Below are 15,762 nucleotides of genomic sequence, written 5' to 3'. Positions count from 1 at the left end.
TTCTTGGAACACCAGTCTCTCTCAGGCTTCATTGGAATCTGGGGCTCCAGTGCTATCCAATCAGAAGCCTAGATTAGCTGTGCAATGGACATGAGGAGGGGAATGTGCATGCTCACAAACACCTAGGAGATGGCTAACATGGACTCTGGATGCATGGGAGACAGTCCTCCAATCTACTTGAACTTAGTGTAGTTTCTTCAACAATGACCTTCTTCACCAAGTTCTGCCAACATTCCAGAAAAGCTGCAAAACATCTTGCTGCTGCTTTACTGTTTAGAAATGGAGTGATAGGCCATGCAGCATTAGATAAGTACAATATACTTCCTCTATAATCTATAATCTCTTATGCTTTGTAATTCTTTACAGATATTAAGTTAGCTGTAATGTTAGTTGAATAGTAAGTGACTTCAAATAAATAAACAACTTTTTTTTTCAAGTGTACATATCTTGGCATGTATATGTGTACATATGGGGGGAAATATGCACACATGTGCACATCAAGGCGTGAAATTGATTTGGGGTATTTTCCTTTATTGTGCTACACTTTGTTCATTGAGGAAGGGTCTCTCAACTGAACCTAGAACTCCTTGCTGCTAGCCTAGCTGACCAGCCTGCTCTGGATATCCCATCCTCATCTTCTAGGCCCTAGAAGTCTAAGGCAAGCCCCTTCATCCACCTGACATTTACCTAGGTTCTGGGAATCCCAAATGTGTTCCCCAAGCATGCTTTTGGCAAGCATTTTAACTGCTGACCCATCTTCCATGTGTTTCAAAATCTGACAAAGGTATTAAACATTAATTGGAAATTACATTGTGAATACAGGCCATTGGGCTCACAGGAGGTAGGAAGGATAAATAGAACTCTTAAGGATACTCTGACCAAATTGGTCCTGGAAACTGGCAAAAGATGGGCCAACCACCTCCCCTATACAGAGCTCTGGGTCCAGTGTGCTCCTTTTGAAGTTACATTTGGGAGACCTTTTCCCATCCTTCCCAAACTCAGAGCTACCCCCCAGGCAGCAATGTATAATCCCTCATCTCTCAAGTTCTTCAGGCTTTGCAGGAAGCTTGCAAGGCCACTGACCAGACTGTGAAGTGAACCCTGCCATCTTCCACTTCTGAAACCACCCACCAGTCCCATCCAGGAAACTTGGTTCCGGTAAAGAGGATCTCTATCTGCCTGGAAGAGACCCTCCCCAGTTATCCTCAGCATTCCAGCTGCAGAGAGAGTTCCTTGGGTCCATCTCTCTCAATTAAAAAAGGCTACTGAAGACAATGTCATTTGGACTGTCACTCAGATTTCAGATCCCTTAAAAATAAGACTAACCCAAGATTATTAACCCACCCCAAAACTATATTCATCTTTTGCCTTTTTCTCAGTATGGGGGTGGGAACCTATAACCCCTACTATGTCCCTATGTGGGCTTGGGAATTAAGAATCACATACACAGAAAAGGTGGTAATCAGTCTGACTACGAATAAGCAACCCCAGTTCCATGGAGACCTTTGTTCTTTTAAGCCCACTTTTGGAGTTTGGTTAAACCACAGAAGGGACAGTTGTGGGACCTATCTTCTGAAAGACAAATATGGCAAATCCAGTTCTATGCATTTTCCACAAATGAGCTCCCACACTGTCAAGGACCAGGTAACAGGGAATTTTTATTGTGCCAAATGGGGTTGTGAAACTGTGGTCTATGGGAAGCATGGTGGAAACTACATATACATAGATAGAAAGGCCCCTCCCAAAACTCCCCTCCTTCACAATAGGGAGCTATAATTCCATAGTCACGAGACTGAGAGACTGGAGATAACATAGGGATGACTATGTTCCATGGGACACTGGAAGAACCTCAGAAATAAGACTCATTATGCTACCAAAAAAGACCCAGAGCATACATTACTATTCAAAGGAGACTATCTTCCAGGGCCCCCAGAACTATGGGCCCCAAAAGAGATGACTTACCCAGCCCAAGGGGAAAGACCCAACTCTAACAGTGCTTCTTCCCATGAGATTGGCCCTAACAGTACCAAAAACATTACTACTGCCTAGTCTCCACTAGCATTGGGGCTAGGAATCCTCCTTCTGTATTCAATATCCTTGTTAAGGTTCACTATTTGTTCAATCACTCCGGGCCAGAGAATTGGTTAGGATATCTGGCTGTATCTGAACACTCAAACCATTACTACAAAGGGCCAGGGACCAACTAAACCATCGATCTACCAGCAAGTAAAATCAACTGTAACTGGGAAGAGATTAAGCTAACCCTCGGGGACACACTGGGAGGTGGATGTAGGACCTAGAAGCCTCTCTTTACTCCAATGCTTGCTATTCCACTCTCCGGATGAATTCTTATGAGCAGCAATACTTTATGGTACCTGAAGCTACCTGGTGCTCATGTACAAATAGATGATCTAAGAGTGCCTCTTCTAGGGCATCCTAAAACAATAAGCCCCTCTTATGTGCCTTGTGCACATCCTGCCCCAGGTCTGTAATGGGAAAGAAGGGAACGCATACCTTAACACAGACCCCAGGTTGCAATAGAAAAAGTGATTCACGTCTACCCACCTCACACTCCTGGCTGGAGCCTGTATAACTGGGGCACTATCAATAGAAACATCAGCTCTCCTAGTCAGTCATCAAACACATAATTACACTTCCCCAAGCCTGTCATAGAATGGCTCCGGATCAAGAGAGACCTCGATTTGTAAGCAGAAAACCTGCATGTAGCTCTATGTATCTTTGCATCAAAACTGCCCATGGCCATTAATGTGATGTCCTTGCCAATAACAGAAAGTGATTAGTGACACTAACTAGACTGTCCTTGACAGCGGTACTTACTGGCCCCCTTTCACGGTCCCTTTGTGGAAAGGACTTGTCCTGCTCACCCCATCTGAAACTCTGTCTCTCTGAGCCTTTTCTCTAAAGTAGAGATCCGGTTCCTCTCACCGAGGTCACTTCTGTTTCCACTCTTCACAGGTTGGCTAGCTGAACCGAAGCCATGAACCTAGCAAGACTTTCAAGGAGAGAGGAACTGGCATGTTCCGTCTCCTCAGTCTCACCCTGCTACTCAGCTCTGTGGCCGCTGAGCTTCCCCTTCTGAAAAGAAACCATCGCCTGCCACACAGAACTTGCGGTTAAGCCTGGACTTCCATTCTGTGTGTCTAGATACTAGCTGTGGCCGGTATGGTTCGTTTGGCAAGGATAAAAAGGAAAAGAAGAATAATCCAAGTGCGGGGGGGGGGGGACGGGAAGTAAAATGACTTCTGTCTGCCTGTGACATGCTGTTACATGTGGAAACCCTGAAGTGGACACAAGATCCTGCTAGACCAAAGTCACAAAGATAGAAGCTCAGTAGACACAGACTAGTCCTGTACATGAACACAGTCAGCGGGTAACAGGAAGAGGAAATTGAACAGACTTCTGTTCAGAATAAAGAACTCGGGGGGGGGGGGGTGTGTGGGGGGGGGACCTAGCCAATGTGGCAAAAGACTTGTATACCCCAAATGGGAAAAATATTTCTTAAAGAAACTCAAGAAAAACCAATTATAAAGACATTCCATATTTGTGGATTGAAAGACTGAATTATCAAGGTGACAAACATGTGAGTGACAGATTTAGTGCCATCTCTGTCAAAATCCTGGTGACATCTTTGAAACATCAGATGGATATAGAAAAACTCTTGTGGAGTTTTCAAGGATTCAAACAGCTAAATCAAGCTTTAAAAAGATCACAACTTGAGGTGTAAGGGTCCAAAAATCACTGAAGGAGGAACCCAGACTCAGTATGCAAAAAGAGCGTTTATTCTGCAGAAAGAACCATCATGCAAGGGTGAAACATTCTCTAAAATAGTGACCCCAGACAAAGACGCACAAGCCTTCTTATAGGGAACCAGGGGAATTCTCTAGAAGGATTAGTTAATCTCAAATTTCATTGGTGGGTACTGGGGAGGGGCATAGGTGGTCAGTGGTCTATATTCCTATGCCATGAACATTCAACCATGTGATGAGATAGGGCTGTTCAGCACAGATAGCCTGTACTGAGATAAGATGGTTCCCCGTTTTGTGGTTAGCCCCAGCCTGTTCTTTGGGAGGGAGTTTTATGATCTTGTTCTGGATTTTATAGTCAGCCCCTGGAGCTGTGCCTTATGACATAGTTTCTGGGACATATGGTTTACTCCCAAAGCTGGTGCCTCATGAACATTTTTGAAATCTGGCCTGGTCCATAAAATGGAGACGAGACAAATGGGGTTTATATTGTCCTTTCTGAGAGATCATTCTTACAGATATCAAAACTTACGACAGAAATGGCAGTAATTAAATAATGCAATTACTGGTATGAAAACCTAGGCGTAGAGACTATTACAAGGCAATAGAGTCCCAGAGAAACTCTAATATATGCAATCAGATGGCTTTTAAATAAGGATGACAAGGTTTGCCTGTAGAGAAAGGGCAGTTTGTCTCCAGACTGCATTGAAAACAAAACAAACACTCCCTCCGACATGCTCAGGATATCCACCTACAAAAATAAAACTAAACTACTTATACATGAGATCTAACTCAAAGAAGCTCAAACTCTTTTTTATATGTAAAAGAAGGTTTATTTATTTTTTTCCTTTACTTTAAAATAGTATTTTTATGCAATATTTTCTGATTGTACATTTCCCTCCTCCTACTCCCAGGTCCTCTCCACCTCCCCTCTTATCAAGATCTACACCTCCCTTGTCTCTCACGAGAAAACAGACCGGCATCAAAAGGAATAATGTTAAAATAAAAGAAAATATATATATAACAAAACAAAACAACCAACTAAACAAGAAAAGGAGAGAAAAAAAGCATAAGAAATGAGAAATGCATATAGATACAGAGACACAAGAATCTCATAAAAACCCAAAACCAGAAGATTTTATATATATAAATAAAACTTATATATATATATGACCTGCAAGTTAGAGAAAGAAAGAAGAAAGAAAGAAAGAAAGAAAGAAAGAAAGAAAGAAAGAAAGAAAGAAAGGAAGGAAGAAAGAAAGAAAGAAAGAAAGAAGCAAACAAACAAACGAGGGAGCAAGGGAGCAAGGGAGGGAGGGAGGCTTGACTTAACAATGAGACAAAGAACCTGCAATTTTGTGTTGGCCATCTACTGCTGGGCCTGGGCTCCACCCACAAGAATGGTTTGTTTCTCCAGTGAGATTCCCTTGGAGGAAATGAAGTTTTCTTTTGTAAGTGGCTATCTACTGGAGACAGCTTCTGGATTAGGGATTGATGCAGGTGTCCACATCTCCTTTCAGCTCTAAGTCCTCATCTGGTGCAGTCCCTTGGCATGTCACCTCTGTGTGACAGCTCTGATGTCTCTAGAGACCTTGATTCCCTGCAGATGCCCTCCATTGCCTCTGGCTCCTTCACTTGTTCTTCCTTCTCCTTTGCAGAGTTCCCTGAGCCCTCAGGTGAGGGATTTGATGGAGACATCCCTTTTAGGATTGAGTGTGCCAGTGTCTCACATTCTCTACATATTGTCTGTCTGCCTGTCTGTCTGTGGGTCTCCTTATTTGTTCCCATCTGCTGCAGGAGGTATCTTCTCTGGGAAGACTGAACAAGGCAGGGATCTATGAGTATAGCAGGCTATGATGAGGACTGACAGCATTGCGTACAAGCTCCATCTCATGGAGTAAGTTACAACTCAAATCATATATTGGTTGGCTGCTTTCTCAAGCTTTATACCACCCTTTCACCAGCATACCCTGCCGCAGGCAGGTCACTTTGTAGATCAAAGGTTTTGTAATTGGCTTGATGTTGACGTTTCTCCTTTGATAGCACGCAGAGGACCTTCCAGTACCATGAAGTCCAGTCTATAGAGGTAAAGGTTCTAGATATGTACCAGCTTGGCTTCTCCATGTTCAATGAGCTGTGTAGATGTTGTCTTCAGCAATAAGGTCTTGCTGTCCATTTGTGGAGAGCCACAAATAGCCTTTGAAATAACCATGATTATTCTGATGTTCCCATGGGACCCCTTTGGCCAAGAAAATTAGATGCAACCTATTCCTGGTACTGAAAGTTTCATTTGGTGACTAGAGTTGTCTCATTGGGACTCTATCTCCCTTGTTCTTCGGTGATTTCATTTAGGTCCTCTTCATATATGCATAGTTTTTAGGAAGTTTCTACTATATTAAGTTTCCATACAACCTCTGAAGCAGCCCTTAGTTTTAGCTGTCTCTCTCCACATTCCCTTACTTGTCCCCTGCTCTCTCCCTCTTCCTATTTGATACCCCTGTCCAAGTTCCACCCCTCACTTATCCATAACTATCTATTCTATTTCCCTCCCTAAGGAGGTCCCTTGCTCTGTCCTAGACCTACCTACTCTGCACATAACGTCAGTGTTATATGGGCTACAGCTTTCTTATCAATCAATAACTTAAGAGCTCGCACCCATATATACATTAATATATACATATTTGTTTTTCTTTGTCTGAGTTACCTCACTCAGAATTACTTTTTTCTAGTTCCATCCATTTTCTTGTGAATTTCATGATTTTATTTTTTCAAGGACTGACTAATGTTCTGTTGTGTAAATACACCACATTTTCTTTATCTGTTTACCGTTGTTGATAGCCATCTATGTTGTTTCCAATTTCAAGCTGTTACGAATAGAGCAGTGGCGAGCATGTTTGAGCAAGTGCTATGTAGCATAATGAAGCATCTTTGGGGTGTACGGTATTTGTTGTATTCGTCTTAGCCATGCTGATTGGCTATTAAGATGAAAGCTGAAAGTATTTTGATTTGCATTTCCTTCATGGCTAAAGAGTGATGAACATTTCTATAAGTGTTCCTTGGTCATTAGAGTTTCTTCAAAAGAATTCTCTGTCTAGATCTGTACCCCACTTTTAAATTGGGCTATTTGTTTTCTTGATGTTATTTTTTGTTAGTTCTTTATATATTTTGGATATTAGCCCTTTATTGGATGTGTAATTGGTAAAATCATTTCCCATTCTGTGTGACTCAAATTCTCTTTTTTTAATTTAATTTTTTTTAACTTATTCACTTTACATCCCACTCACTGTCCCCCTCCTGGCTACACCCTCCCACAATCTTTCCCTCCTCTCCCACTGAGGCCAGTCGAGGCAGCCCAGTTAGAAGAACATAATGCATGTGCAGGCAACAGCTTTTGGGACAGTCCCCATTCCAGCTCTTTGGGACCCACCTGAACACCAAGCTGCTACATATGTAAGAGGAGGCCATAGGTCCTGCCTGTGTTTGTTCTTTGATTGGTTGTTCAGATTCTAAGAGCCCCAAGGGTACAGGTTATTTAGACAGTTAGACTCTGTTAGTCTTCCTGTGGAGTTCCTATCCCTGGGGGCCTAAAATCCTTCCTCCTATTCTTCCATAAGATGTGACTCAAAATCTTATATTTAAGATGCTTGCTGTCAGTCCTGATGACCTGAATTTAATCCCCAAAACTCATCCAGGAGGGTCCTCTGACCTTCATGTATGTGTATAGCATAGCATACACATGCATGTACATGCATGAGCGCGAGCATGCACACACACACACACACACATGCAATACACACAGTAAATAAATTAATAGCTGTAATAATAAATTGAAGCTAAAACTATCTTAGGAGAAAACACAAGAATAAACCTTGGTGAAATCGGATCTGACAGTTACTTCTTAGATGATATACCAAAGCATTAGTTACAAAAGAAAAAAAATTTAGTTAAACTGGATTTCATCCCAAGTAAAGCTTTTGTACATCAACAAAAGACACTGTCAAGAGATTGAAGGACAGTCCAGGGAATGGAAGAAAATATTTTCAAAATATTAGATAACAGATCAATATCCACAATACTATAATACAATAATTTAAAAATCCAAATAAAAAATAAGCATAAGAGATGTGGAGCTGGGAGGGATGGTAAATTGCTTCCCGTGCGATCTCGAGGACCTAAGACCATGATCTCCCAGGGACCTACATGAACATAGCTAGCAGGAAGTGTGCTCCTGTAATCCCTGCCTTAGAGAGGTGGAGATAAGAGAATCCCCAAGGCCTGATGTCCTTGATGATCTCCAAGCCACATGGCAGTGGCTTCAAAGGACATCAGAACTCTTACAGGCTTACTGGCCAGTTTGGGTTTGTGCCTATAATTCAGTAGTATTGTTTTAAAGATCCGAACTGACATTTGCTGTGGTTTGTACAGATCGAATAAGGTTACTGTTGCAGAGGCAGTAATGACTGTAAGAGCTAATAAAGCTGCAATAACCTCTGTGATGAATCATTCTATGTGTATCTGTTCCAGGTATAGCTAAGTGGTTTTAAAATAGATCCCCCATGCCCCCGGTGAGTCAGATTAATAGGAATCCAGGCATGGACTTGGTACCTTAGAATTAAAGCCAGGAGATGGAGACACAGTGGAATGAGAGGAAGTTTGGTTCAAGGGGTAAGAACTAGAAGTGACATGCAGTTTGCATGCATTTGACAGTCAAGTAATAACTCTGCTTTGTCACCAGGTGTTAGTCCCCTGGTGCCAATTCACTGTGTGGCTTTACCAATTATGTTGGGATCCAGATAAAATCTACATGCTAGGCTGCAAGTTATGAAAACCTTGGGCACAGACCCTGGTTAGTTCCTCTTGGGAGTTTACATAAAATCATGAGTTTGGATACATCTTATATTTTTATGACGTTATATTTTAATAGATGTCAAGAGGAAAAATTGAGAGAAACAATTTTTAAAATTTGAAGTGTAAACTCCTTTGGCAAGTTACTCCTGAGCTGGTAATCCCTTAGTTCCCTCTGTTTGTTTGTTTGATTGATTGATTGATTGATTGATTGACTGATTGATTGATTTGTGAATAATAAATGAGCTTGTTCAATTATGACTTCTCTGTGAGGGTTATGAGCTGTTTAGAGGTGACAGAAACACCACAAAGGTTGTAGATGTATAACGGGAACCATTGTTGCTCACTTGAATCTCTCTGGAGATCTCGTCATAGAGAAAGCAGACACTAAATGTCCTTAAACAGCTTGAGCAGACTCATGTGTTCCACGGAACCAAAGCCAGAGCCTGAAAGGATAGCAGCAAAAATAGGACAAAAGCTTAAACGGCCAAAGGAAATCTAATCTTGTTGAGCCTCTGTCTATGATAATTTTCCTTTTCTTTTCTTTTCTTTTCTTTTCTTTTCTTTTCTTTTCTTTTCTTTTCTTTTCTTTTCTTTTCTTTTTTTAAGCTTTAAAAGCTGATACTATAACTATCAGTAGTGGTAGATTAATAACTTATGAGAATTCCATTGATTTTAAATTCAAATCCAATATGTTAAACTTTGAACTTTGGAAATTTACTGTATGTATTTTCCCTAAACCTTATTGTTCACACACCTAGCTTCTTGTAAGCATGAAGTCCATACATACCTTCATTATGTTTTGTCTGTTAGTGGGAGAAGACCCCGAGAGTCTGGATATCAGAGACATTGATGTATTTATTTATTTATTTAGTTAGTTAGTTAGTAATTTAGGCTCTTGAGGCAGAGTCTATGATCCTTCTGGGAGGCTCCACTTTAAAAAAAAAAACTTTTGTTTATTATGTTATATTATTATATTAAATTATATTATTATGGTAAATGCTAAATAAATATATCAATATTTTAAATATAAATTTTATTTGCTATTTATATTTATGTTTGATTATTAACCAGTTGAGAGCTGGCAGGCCATCGAGTCTCAGTTTTGAAGTTTTCTTTATTTAACAGAGTCACATCATTAAACGTTCTTTAAAAGCTTTTAGGTTTGTGTCCTCAGTAAGCGACATGTCCACCCTTTGTACCAAAGGTGCTGCAAAGCCAGAATGTCCTTAATGTGAGAGCAATCTTTTTATTTATTTATTTATTTTTATTATTTATTTACTTATTTATTTATTTATTTTGGTTTTTTGAGACAGGGTTTCTCTGTATAGCCCTGGCTGTCCTGGAATTCACTTTGTAGACCAGGCTGGCCTCGAACTCAAAAATCCGCCTGCCTCTGCCTCCCGAGTGCTGGGATTAAAGGCACGCACCACCACCTCCCGGCAGCAGGCTTTTTATTAGCTACAGATAGACTTGGTCAGGCAGGCTGGGGAGGGGAGCTTGTAGAGGCTGCTTGCTGCTATAGCAGAAGGTGGTAACGCTGTTGAGTATGGAACCTGGGACCAGGATGCCCCACAGGAATTAATGGGGTTGCCCAAACATGAGTGTTTGCAACTTTGTCTTACAGGTCAGAGGTTGAGTGCATTGTTGTCTGGGTGGGAAGCATAGCGGCGCGCAGGCAGACATAGAGCTAGAGAGGTAGCTGAGAGTTCTCCATCTGGATCGGCAGGTAGCAGGAAGAGAGGGATACTGAGCCTGACTTGAGCATTTGAAACCCCTAAAACCCATCTCCAGTGACACTTTCTCCAACAAAGCACACCTACTCTAACAAGGCCACACATCCTCCAACAAGGTCATGCCTCCCTATGGGTTAAGCGTTCAAATACACTAGTCTGTGGGGTCCATTCCTATTCAAGCCACCTCGCTTGCTAAAGAAAGCAAAATAAGATATAAGGTGGGAGCTTTCAGGGCATAGGACCCCTGCTACTGGTCAGCAGCCCTGACACAGGCAAATTTCCCCTTTCCCAGGGACCTCTCCAGCATTGCAGGTAGACAAGCTGGGAGCTTTAGGGAGATTCTCAGGCTCATGCTATCTATGGTGACTGAGACTTCCAAAATCCACATCCCCAAACAAGGCATGGTCCCAATAAGTGCCTATGAATTCAGGTGACCTTTTCCTGACACTAGCTGCTCCAAAATGCTTCACTTTGTCTCTACAGGTTCCTCGTCCAGGGCACCAAAATGTGGCCAGTTTGAATCTATTAAAAAATAAACTCAGAGTCACCAATTATGTGTCGATGTTTTATTAAGCAAAGACATTAAAGCACTTTCTCTTGGTATCATTTAGTGGAGAGAGAGAGAGAGCCCAGATTTGAATTCTCAACTTTGCTCTCCAGGTACCTTCTGTCCTTTCTGTCTGATGTAAGAATCTGAATTGGTATCTGTCTGAAGACTGTCTTGTGAGTCTATCCCTCTGTCTGTTCCTGTGTGTCTGTCCATGTCTAGGTGTGGATGTCTGTCTCTAACAAAGGGCTTTGTTCCATGACTATTGAAAAGTATAGAAAATGTCATGTAGGGAAGGGATGGAATATTTTATAGAAATATTTAGCTGAGTTTTATGAGGGATTAAATCCCTGACTCCAAAGCACCCCCCCCCCCCCCGCAGTATTATTAGCAACATTGTTTCTCCAGTAACAATTGTCTGTTGTCTGCTGATGGTAGACGGTCATCATATAAGACTGCTTTCAACCTCTATCTGCTCTACTTTCAAGAACTTATTATTAGACCACCCATGCATTACTCTGGGTAAGGGTCATGCAAGAGTATGTAACAAAGTTACAGTTATGCAATAATTTAGGTTGTGAAATCTAAGCCAAGTAAGATGGGTTGTTCTATTATTCTCTTAAGAGCAGGTTAAACAAACAGCCGGAGTACACAATCGGAAAGCAGTCTTACATCATTTGTGATCTCAAAATGGTGGCTTCTCCTATGCCTGTGAGGCCCAGAGTTACATTCATGTAAGAGATATTTTCATAGTATCGCATCACCACAGAAAATGGTGTGTTACAGTCTTGGGATTAGTGTATGATTCTGAAATTCAGTGTCTAGGTATAGCCACAAGAATGAAAAAGCAGAGACTTAAGCACATGTGTGAATACTAGCAACTATAGCAGCATTGTTGATAATAGCCAAAAGGTGGAAATAGCCCACATCTATCGATGAATGTGTAGATAAACAAAATGTGGTATATACATAAGTCAGAATATTCATCTTAAAAAAGAAGTGCAATCCTCATATTTTATTCATGGCAACGTGGATGGACGTTGAAAACATTATACTAAGTGAAATAAAGCTGACTCGAAGACTGCTACTGCATAATCCCCTTGTTGATTAAAATCATCAAATTCATAAATACAGGAAGGAGTGGAGGGTTACCAGGCAGTGTGAGGCAGAAAGTGAGTTTTATTAACCACATATAACCTTTCAGTCAGTCTGCAGGGATGAAATAGCTCTGATAGACATAGTGCTAATGGTTACACAACTATGTGCTCATGACACCGAACAGTGCGTGAACTATGGTTCAAAGGTCAAGCTTTTTAAAAAGTTTGTTGAACAGTTCGGCTTAACTATGAGACTGGTCATCATACAATGCCAAATATGGTAAGACGGAGGTCACACTGTCCAAAGCTGTAAGGAATGGCTCAGAACATCTTTATTAGGTATCTGATTTGGAAATTCAACTCAACTTTTTTTCTAATGGGGCTTTAGAGATGGCATGACTTAAATTCCCAGAGCTTACAACCATCTATATAGGTACAGTCCTGGGGAGTCCAATGCTCTCTGCTGCCTTCCTTGGATACTGCACTCATGAGATGCAAAGATATATATTCAGGTAAAAACTAATATACATACAATAAAAAATGTAAACTCCTACCCCAAATTAAAAACAAAATTCAATTGTCCACCGTTGAGCCTCTCAAGAATACCATGTCTTCCTTTTTGCCATAAAACTGTTGTAGTATTAACTGCTAAGCAAGGGCAAGCACCTTCAGGGACAGATTCTTGTGTTAATGACCTCCAAATATCCTTTCTTTCATTTTCAGCTAAAAATTTGGGGTAAAGCTAAGTATACCCGGAGACAATTCTGTCCATCACTCTAATCTTTTGTGTATGTGCACCCTGACTTTGTGGTAAGCACCCCCAAACCAAACCAGACCAAACTAAAGAAAAACCAAACCAAAACAACAACAACACAATTGTCTACTATCTTTGCTTTTGAAATTATGAGTGAGTTTGCATAGGAATGAGTCCAAGTCTGCATGAATGCATATAGGCTCCCTGAATAAAATGCCCACGTTTCCTTGTTGGAAGAGGAAATTGCTTTGTATGTGACCTTTTTGTTTTCTTCGCCAGCTCCAGGTAATAAAACTTTCTCTATATTCTTATATCTTGGCTGTACTGATTTTGCACTCACAGAGATACACAAACCCATTGTGTTCTGTTATAACAACTCAGTGGTTCAAGTAATCTTCCTGCGTAAAAATTCTAAGATCTGATTCCTGGCTATTAAAAAGGATGAAGTGATAGAAATAGCACGGACTTTGGAGCCGAGCAAAACAAAATGCAACCCATGGCTCCATGATTAACTAGGTTATGACTTTTGACATATTATTCTCTATTCCCACCTGTCATTTGGATATCATGTATCAAAGTTGCAGAATTGCTTGTGAGGGTTAAGGATGATTAAACTAAATATTAGCATATAGAATGGTCTCAGTAAACTATTATTATTATTCAGATAACTTTGAACACTTCAAATAACAGGGTCTGTTTGTGAGCATCTTAACAACTGGAGCTGGGTGTGGTGGCTTCTGCTTTAATCTCAGAACTTAGGAGGCAGTGGCAGGAGGATCTCTGTGAGTTTGAGGCTAGCCTGGTCTACATAGTGAGCTCTAAGACAGCCAGATCCATGTAGAGAGACCCTGTCTCAAGAAAAAAAAAACAACATAAACTTTTGGACCAGAGTAACAATTTAGTGTTTCTCAAAAAGCAACAATAGATGCTGTCTGGGAACATAGCATGTGGTTTTAGCTTGGCATGTCCAGGACAGATGGACACCCTTATGTCATGGCATAAAGTCAGTATATTTAAAAGGAGATTTCACAGAGCTATTACTGAAAGAGATGCCCCTTGGATTTTAAGACACTTGAAAAACTGAGATTTCAAAGCAAATGCTTGCATCTCATGCACCCTTGCTATTGCTCAGCTCCAGTCTGTTACAATGGCTACCCAATGGCCTCTCGAAGGAATCTTATTTGCTCAGCAATGTCTGCAGAGTTGTTCCCATATTCTTTATTTTTATTAGATATTTTCTTTATTTACATTTCAAATGCTATCCTGAAAGTTCCCTGTACCCTCTCCTGACCCTGCTCCCCTACCCACCCACTCCCACTTCTTGGCCCTGGCATTCCCCTGTACTGGGGCATATAAAGTTTGCAAGACCTAGTGGCCTCTCTTCCCAATGATGGCCAACTAGGCCATCTTCTGCTACATATGCAGCTATTCTCAAACAGACTTACATCGTGATAGCTTGATAACTGGGAAATATCATAATGCTGGTTCCCTATTTTAAATGAATGAAGCCAAACACTTTTTCCATGTTGGTTATTTGCGTTTCCTGCTCATTAGAGTGCCTGCATATGTCACTCACCCAGTTTTCTACTGTTTTAGTGCTTTTCCCGTACAACTAGTCAAAGTCTTTTCCCCCCCTAACAGTATTGGAAATAGAATGTTGGGTCTCACAACTGCTAGGCAAGGACAGAACCACAGCTACAGCTCGATAAACAATTACCTTGACCTATAAGACAATCTTTCGGCTGTTTTATTGCCTTCTTATTTTTGAATGTTGGATTTACCTGCACAAAACTGAGATGTCTAATATGACCATATTTTATCTATCTGTTCAGAGTGAGTTTTGTGCATATAAGGGATTTCCAATAATATATCTTTTAATTTAGCAAACCCATTTCAGAGAATTTGTCTCATAGATGCAACTTTGGAAACTGAGGAAAATCATACGAAAATACTTTTATTATTTTAATAATAAAATTATTTTATTAATATAAGCTAATATGCTAATTGTATTAAATATATTCATAAGTTAATATGCTAATAATATTAATATATAGGATATGTTAGTATGCCAATGCTATCTTTATAAACAGAATAGATAATGGCAAACAGAAGCAGAAAGAAAAGGCTGGAACCAGGGATGTCTTTAGCATTCAAAGGTCCATCCCTGGGGATCAGCTTCTGTCAATTAGGATGTGCAAACTTATTATCTGGCTACAGTCCTAAAAAATGATACCTCCTATAGCAGAATATGTCTTAAATAACCTTTTCTTTTTTGTGCTATTTATAATTATTCTCTCCTTAATTTATGACAAAAAAGATCAACTATACATTCTAGAAGTAAATGAAAAATTACAATATTGTGCTATGTAACAGGGCTAATGTGTTAGAATTATCAGCTTTAGCAAAAAAAAGATAGTTTTGCCTCAAATCAAACAATTCTAGGATGTTTTACAGACCTAAAGAAACAAAAGAAAAACAAACAAACAAATACCATGTTGGCCAACACTCTTCTATATGTATTCATTAAAATCTTAATTGATGCTTTGTCTAGTTCTGAAGAGTGTCTATAGAAACGACCACTTGGGAGTGGCACCATCTGATTCTCCCATAACCAACACTTTGCCTGACATTATCTGGTCCTGTGTGATGACGTGTTTTCACAGAAGCAAATCCATCCTGACATCTAAAAATGCTACATAAAGTTAACTTTCTTTTTCTTCACTTTATGACCTGGGATCCACATTTGAAACAACCATCCCCATCCCTCCCCACGTTCTGCGCCATGGTTGCCTTAGTATATATAATACTATTCCAGTGAACATGACAGAAGGGAGATTAAGGATTCCAGCTATGTAGCCATAGTTGGCATGATTCCAAAGCATTCTGGAAGAAAGAGGCATTCAGTCCATGAGAGCACCGTGGACCTTGATAATGGCAAATCAGAGAACTGCATCACTATTTTATCATTGAATGACTATGGGACCTTGGGCAAGGTTACTAAGGTCTTGAAGTCTCATAT

The sequence above is a fragment of the Mus caroli genome, unplaced genomic scaffold (genome assembly GCF_978045245.1).
Source record: "Mus caroli unplaced genomic scaffold, Mus_caroli_1 scaffold_10, whole genome shotgun sequence".
NCBI lineage: Eukaryota > Metazoa > Chordata > Mammalia > Rodentia > Muridae > Mus > Mus caroli.
Note: the sequence above shows the minus strand (reverse complement) of the source record.